Below are 7,868 nucleotides of genomic sequence, written 5' to 3'. Positions count from 1 at the left end.
GACAGCAAAGGATTTTTTCATGTCTACCATCCCAAACAACTTGTGGTTACGTAGGTGGCGTCTGATCGTAGTTTTGGAGACTTTCTGACGCCAAGACCCAACTAACGTCTGCAATTGTCCAGCTGTGATCCTTAGAGATTGTTTTGGCCACTCTAACCATCCTCCTCACTGTGTGTGGGGTCAATATAGACACGTCTTCTTTCAAGCCGATTGTTAACATCTTCAGTTGCTTTAAACTTCTTAATTATTGCCCTGATTGTGGAAATGGGCATTTTCAACCGTTACGCTATGGGAACTTGGCCTGTGTCAGCTTATATTTATACCCCAGTGAAACAGGAAGTCATGGCTTACCACGTAAGTGTTCCTAATCACTCAGGTGAATTTAAAAAAACGTAAAATATGAATTTTAATATACATCTGTTAGATTTTACTAATAAGAATTTCTAGGGGTGCCAATAATTGTGGCACACATGTTTCGGAGAATTTCTTTTTCAACCATTTTACTTCAATTAAAGGCTCAATTTGTGTGAATATTTTTCTGTGAAACACAAAGAGGATAAACAGCAAATACATTGTTTTCACAGCCCGATTTTGCTCATATTTACCAAGAGTGCCAATATTAGTGGAGGGCACTGTAGATGTGTAATAATGATGTTGAATAATAATAATAAACTACATTAATCAATCTGACTCCATTACCATGTGAATGCTATAGGGCCCATAATAGAATCCAGTGGATATAGCCAAGGTTGTGAGCCTTGCATCAACACTCAGAATATTTTAAGATGCAAGTGTCTAGGTTTACCATTATGCAATTATTATTAAGTTGAGGAACAAGGAGCTAATATCTTGCAATTGATGTATTAGCATTAAATGATTGAGCAGAGATGCACAGTTAGAGACCGAGCATATATGCTATGAGAGATGTTAGAGACCGTGCATATATGCTTATACAGTGCCTTCAGAAAGTATTTAGACCCCTTGACTTTTTCCACATTTTGTAACGTTACAGCCTTATTCTAAAATTCTCAATACCCCATAATGACAAAGCAAAAACAGATTTGAGATATTTTGCAAATTAAAAAAATTAAAAAATAAAAGTAAAAATCACAATTACATTATTCGGACCATTTAAGTATTCAAGTATTCAGACCATTTACTCAGTACTTTGTTGAAGCACCTTTGGCAGCGATTACAGCCTTGAGTCTTCTTTGGTATGATGCTACAAGCTTTGCACACCTGTATTTGGGAAGTTTCTCCCATTTTTCTCTGCAGAGCCTCTCAAGCTCTGTCAGGTTGGATGGGGAGCGTCGTTGTACAGCTATTTTCAGGTCTCCAGAGATGTTCGATTGGGTTCAAGTCCGGGCTCTGGCTGGGCAACTCAAGGACATTCAGAGAAATCCTGAGACACCTTTGATAATTGTCTCCGTACTCAATAAATGGTGAAACACTATTTATTTATTTTTTAAACCTTTATTTAACTAGGCAAGTCAGTTAAGAGCAAATTCTTATTTACAATGACAGCCTACCCCGGCCAAACCCGGACAACACTGGGCCAAATTGTGCGCCGCCCTATGGGACTCTCAATCACGGCCGGATGTGATACAGCCTGGAATGGAACCAGGGACTGTAGTGACGCCTCTTGCACTGAGATGCAGTGCCTTAGAACACTCGGGAGCCCCACTATTTGTGATGGTGTCCTTTGTTCCAATGTATCTGTATGAATCGTCCATTTCTCTCAGTCATAGTTAGTAGAATAATGAATGGATTGGTAAGATTTTAGAAGATTAGTAGGAAAGTGAATCATGTAAACCATTTACATGTACTCACATTCATGTGAACATTTAGTATTTGAAACTCAAACATTCATTTCCCAAACGGCTTTTTCTATAATCCTACAGGCTCTTTATCAGTTTCCATACCTTATATTCCAATGCATCCAACATTATGCATGCCCACCATGGTATTGGGCAGCTGCTATTTGAGAACTCATCTGGTTTAGAAATCAAACTCTGGGTATTTTATTGCACAGCACATTGTACAACTGTTTTTAGAGAAGATTGTACTGCAAGGTGTGCTATATGTGTAGGCTATGCCGTATGTGTAGGATATGCTATATGTGTAGGATATGCTATATGTGTAGGATATGCTATATGTGTAGGCTATGCTATATGTGTAGGCTATGCAATATGTGTAAGCTATGCTATATGTGTAGGCTATGCTATATGTGTAGTCTATGCTATATGTGTAGGCTATGCTATATGTGTAGTCTATGCTATATTTGTAGGCTATGCTGTATGTGTAGGCTATGCTGTATCTGTAGGCTATGCCATATGTATTGGCTAATATGCAGCTGGCCTCATTAAACCTCCATTCTACTTCAATTTCTCAAACATATGACTATTTTACAGCTATTTAAAGACAAGACTCTCGTTAATCTAACCACACTGTCCGATTTCAAAAAGGCTTTACAACGAAAGCAAAACATTAGATTATGTCAGCAGAGTACCAAGCCAGAAATAATCAGACACCCATTTTTCAAGCCGGCATATAATGTCACCAAAACCCAGAAGACAGCTAAATGCAGCACTCACCTTTGATGATCTTCATCAGATGACAACCCTAGGACATTATGTTATACAATACATGCATGTTTTGTTCAATCAAGTTCATATTTATATCAAAAACCAGCTTTTTACATTAGCATGTGACGTTCAGAACTAGCATACTTCCGGGGAATTCGCTAACATTTTACTAAATTACTCACGATAAACGTTCACAAAAAGCATAACAATTATTTTAAGAATTATAGATACAGACCTCCTCTATGCACTCATTATGTCCGATTTTAAAATAGCTTTTTGGTGAAAGCACATTTTGCAATATTCTAAGTACATAGCCCAGGCATCACGGGCTCGCTATTTAGACACCCGGCAAGTTTAGCACTCACCATAATCATATTTACTATTATAAAAGTTTGATTACCTTTTGTTGTCTTCGTCAGAATGCACTCCCAGGACTGCTACTTCAATAACAAATGTTGGTTTGGTCCAAAATAATCCATCGTTATATCCGAATAGCGGCGTTTTGTTCGTGCGTTCCAGACACTATCCGAAATGGTAAAGAAGTGTCGCGCGCATGGCGCAATTCGTGACAATAAAATTCTAAATATTCCATTACCGTACTTCGAAGCATGTCAACCGCTGTTTAAAATCAATTTTTACGCAATTTTTCTCGTAGAAAAGCGATAATATTCCGACAGGGAATCTCCTTTTCGGCAAACAGAGGAAAAAATCACAAAGGCGGGGGCGGTCGGGTCACGCGCATAAGCCCAGAGTCCCTTGATCGGCCACTTGAGAAAGGCGATAATGTGTTTCAGCCTGGGGCTGGAATGACGACATTCTGTTTTTTCCCGGGCTCTGAGAGCCTATGGAAGACGTGGGAAGTGTCACGTTAGAGCAGAGATCCTTAGTAAAAGATAGAGATGGAAAAGAAGTTCAAGAAATGGTCAGACAGGCCACTTCCTGTAAAGGAATCTCTCAGGTTTTGACCTGCCATTTGAGTTCTGTTATACTCACAGACACCATTCAAACAGTTTTAGAAAATTTAGGGTGTTTTCTATCCATATGTAATAAGTATATGCATATTCTAGTTACTGGGAGGAGTGGTAACCAGATTAAATCGGGTATGTTTTTTATCCAGCTGTGTCAATACTGCCCCCTAGCCCTAACTACACTTAGGTTGGAGTCATTAAAACTAGATTTTCAACGACTCCATCAATTTCTTGTTAACAAACTATAGTTTTGGCAAGTCAGTTAGGACATCTACTTTGTGCATGACATAAGTAATTTTTCCAACAATTGTTTACAGACAGATTATTTCACTTATAATTCACTGTATCACAATTCCAGTGGGTCAGAAGTTTACATACACTAAGTTGACTGTGCCTTTAAACAGCTTGGAAAATTCCAGAAAATGATGTCATGGCTTTAAAAGCTTCTGATAGGCTAATTGACATAATTTGAGTCAATTGGAGGAGTGCCTGTGTATGTATTTCAAGGCCTACCTTCAACCTCAGTGCCTCTTTGCTTGACATCATGGCAAAATCAAAATAAATCAGCCAAGAAAAATTTGTAGACCTCCACAATCTAAAAATTGTAGACCTCCACAAGTCTGATTCATCCTTGTGAGCAATTTCCAAACGCCTGAAGGTACCACGTTCATCTGTACAAACAATAGTACGCAAGTGTAAACATCATGGGACCACGCAGCCGTCATACCGCTCAGGAAGGAGACGCGTTCTGTCTCCTAGAGATGAACGTACTTTGGTGCGAAAAGTGCAAATCAATCCAAAAACAACAGCAAAGGACCTTGTGAAGATTCTGGAGGAAACAGGTACACAAGTATCTATATCCACAGTAAAACGAGTCCTATATCGACATAACCTGAAAGGCTACTCAGCAAGGAAGAAGCCACTGCTCCAAAACCGCCATAAAAAAAGCCAGACTACATTTTGCAACTGCACATGGGGACAAAGACTGTACTTTTTGGAGAAATGTCCTCTGGTCTGATGAAACAAAAATAGAGCTGTTTGGCCATAATGACCACCATTATGTTTGGAGGAAAAAGGGGAGGCTTGCAAGCCGAAGAACACCATCCCAACCGTGAAGCATGGGGGTGGCAGCATCATGTTGTGGGGGTGCTTTGCTGCAGGAGGGACTGGTGCACTTCACAAAATAGATGGCATCATGAGGATGAAAAGTGTGGATATATTGAAGCAACATCTCAAGACATCAGTAAGGAAGTTAAAGCTTGGTCACAAGTGGGTCTTCCAAATGGACAATGACCCCAAGCATACTTCCAAAGTTGTGGCAAAATGGCCTAAGGACAACAAAGTCAAGGTATTGGAGTGCCCATCACAAAGCCCTGACCTCAATCCCATAGGAAATTTGTGGGCAGAACTGAAAAAGCGTGTGCGAGCAAGGAGGCCTACAAACCTGACTCAGTTACACCAGCTCTGTCAGGAGGAATGGTTCAAAATTCACACAAATTAAGGTGGGAAGCTTGTGGAAGGCTACCCAAAATATTTGGCCCAAGTTATACTATTTAAAGGCAATTTTACCAAATACTAATTGAGTGTATGTAACCTTCTGCCCCACTGGGAATGTGATGAAAGAAATAAAAGCTGAAATAAATAATTCTCTCTACTATTATTCTGATGGTAAGCTAGCATGCTAGCTAGCCTGACTGCTACTTCAGTAATAATTGTTTGCAACAATAACAGCTGAGTTTAATGTCTTAAACAGTCCAAAACAAACATATACTGTAAGCATGTTAGAAAAAAAAAACAAGTATTATGAAATGTACATGCAAAATGCAAATCAGAACAATGTTCCTTGTTCTGTACAGTGACTTTCCTTGTTCCTTGTTCTGTACAGTGGCTTTCCTTGTTCCTTGTTCTGTACAGTGACTTTCCTTGTTCCTTGTTCTGTACAGTGGCTTTCCTTGTTCCTTGTTCTGTACAGTGGCTTTCCTTGTTCCTTGTTTTCTGTACAGTGGCTTTCCTTGTTCCTTGTTCTGTACAGTGGCTTTCCTTATTCCTTGTTCTGTACAGTGGCTTTCCTTGTTCCTTGTTCTGTACAGGGGCTTTCCTTGTTCTGTACAGTGACTTTCCTTGTTCCTTGTTCTGTACAGTGACTTTCCTTGTTCCTTGTTCTGTACAGTGACTTTCCTTGTTCCTTGTTCTGTACAGTGACTTTCCTTGTTCCTTGTTCTGTACAGTGGCTTTCCTTGTTCCTTGTTCTGTACAGTGACTTTCCTTGTTCCTTGTTCTGTACAGTGGCTTTCATTGTTCCTTGTTCTGTACAGTGGCTTTCCTTGTTCCTTGTTCTGTACAGTGACTTTCCTTGTTCCTTGTTCTGTACAGTGGCTTTCATTGTTCCTTGTTCTGTACAGTGACTTTCCTTGTTCCTTGTTCTGTACGGTGGCTTTCCTTGACAGAGATGTCCTTGCATCCAGAAAACTAGACATCCCTCTCTCCCCAAGATGTTTCGCTCTTTCAACAGGATGTCCCTTTCAACATCCCCCATAGGGCTCCCCTAGTGGTCAATGATAACAGTACAAACCCCTCTCTCCCCTTTCAACGGGATGTCCCTTTGAACATCCCCTCTAGGGCTCCCCTAGTGGTCAATGATAACAGTACAAACCCCTCTCTCCCCTTTCAACGGGATGTCCCTTTGAACATCCCCTCTAGGGCTCCCCTAGTGGTCAATGATAACAGTACAAACCCCTCTCTCCCCTTTCAACGGGATGTCCCTTTGAACATCCCCTCTAGGGCTCCCCTAGTGGTCAATGATAACAGTACAAACCCCTCTCTCCCCTTTCAACAGGATGTCCCTTTGAACATCCCCTCTAGGGCTCCCCTAGTGGTCAATGATAGCAGTACAAACCCCTCTCTCCCCTTTCAATAGTGATGTCCAGCTCAACATCCATTCAACGGCTCTCCTAGTGGTCAAAGCTGAGCGGTACACATCCCCTCACTCAGAGAAGTCTCGCTCTTTCAGCAGGATGTCCAGGTGCTCAGTACGGAAGGTCTTTGTCTTCCTCAGAGTTATAGCTGCCCCTCTGTCTGCAGATGGAAGGAGCCGAGATTTGGGACGTACGGAGAGGATTACTTTGATGGACTTTATAGCAGAAATGAATGAAGTGTTGATGAAGAGTCTAATAAAAACCATGAGCTGGGCTTCCCCCCCCCCCCCCAAAACGTTGGTAGAGGTTCTGACTAATGGTGAGTAAACTGAGGGCTATAAAAATTAAATAAATATAATTTATTGGGTAAACCACCAACGTTTCGGCATCACCCTGAAGAAGGCACAGTGATGTGCCTTACAGTGAAATGCTTGCTTACAAGCCCTTAATTAACCAACAATGCAGTTTTAAGAAAATACAAAAAAAGTAAGATAACAAATAATTAAAGAGCAGCAGTAAATAACAATAGCGGGGCTATATACAGGGGGTGTCATGCCTGCTCCCGCTCTCCCCACCGGCGTTTGAGGGCGCCATGCTCCCCAGCATTGCACACTCCTGCCACCATCATTACGCACACCTGCCTTCCCCCCGTCACGCGCATCAGCGATTATTGGATTCACTTGGACTCTATCACCTCTGTCATTACCTTCCCTATATATGTCTGGTTCCCCGCTCTGTTCCCTGCTTCAGCACTGATTGTCGTATGTCGTTGTTTACCCGTGTGCTGACGCTTTGCCTGTCTTGTTACATGTTTGTTCCTGATTAAATGTTGACTCCCCGTACCTGCTTCTCATCTCCAGCGTTGGTCCTTACAGGGGGTGAATCAATGTACAGAGTCAATGTGCGGGGGCACCGGTGTCGAGGTAATTGAGGTAAGATGTACATGTAGGTAGAGTTATTAAAGTGACTATAAATAGATAGTAACAGAGAGTAGCAGCAGCGTAGAAGAAGGGGCTGGGGGATGGGGCAATGCCAATAGTCTGGGTGGTCATTTGATTAGGTGTTCAGGAGTCTTATGGCTTGAGGGATGAAGCTGTTTAGAAGCCTCTTGGACCTAGACTTGGCTCTGCGGTACTGCTTTCCGTGCGGTAGCAGAGAGAACAGTCTATGACTAGGGTGGCTGGAGTCTTTGACAATTTTTAGGGCCTTCCTCTGACACCGCTTGGTATAGAGGTCCTGGATGGCAGGAAGCTTGGCCCTGGTGATGTACTGGGCCATACGCACTACCCTCTGTAATGCCATGCGGTCGGAGGCCGAGCAGTTGCCATACCAGACAGGGATGCAACCCGTCAGGATGCTCTCGTTGGTGCAGCTGTAAAACCATCTGAGGATCTGAGGAC

The sequence above is a fragment of the Salmo salar genome, chromosome 12, assembly GCF_965601325.2.
Source record: "Salmo salar chromosome 12, fSalSal1, whole genome shotgun sequence".
NCBI classification, from domain to species: Eukaryota; Metazoa; Chordata; class Actinopteri; order Salmoniformes; family Salmonidae; genus Salmo; species Salmo salar.
Note: the sequence above shows the minus strand (reverse complement) of the source record.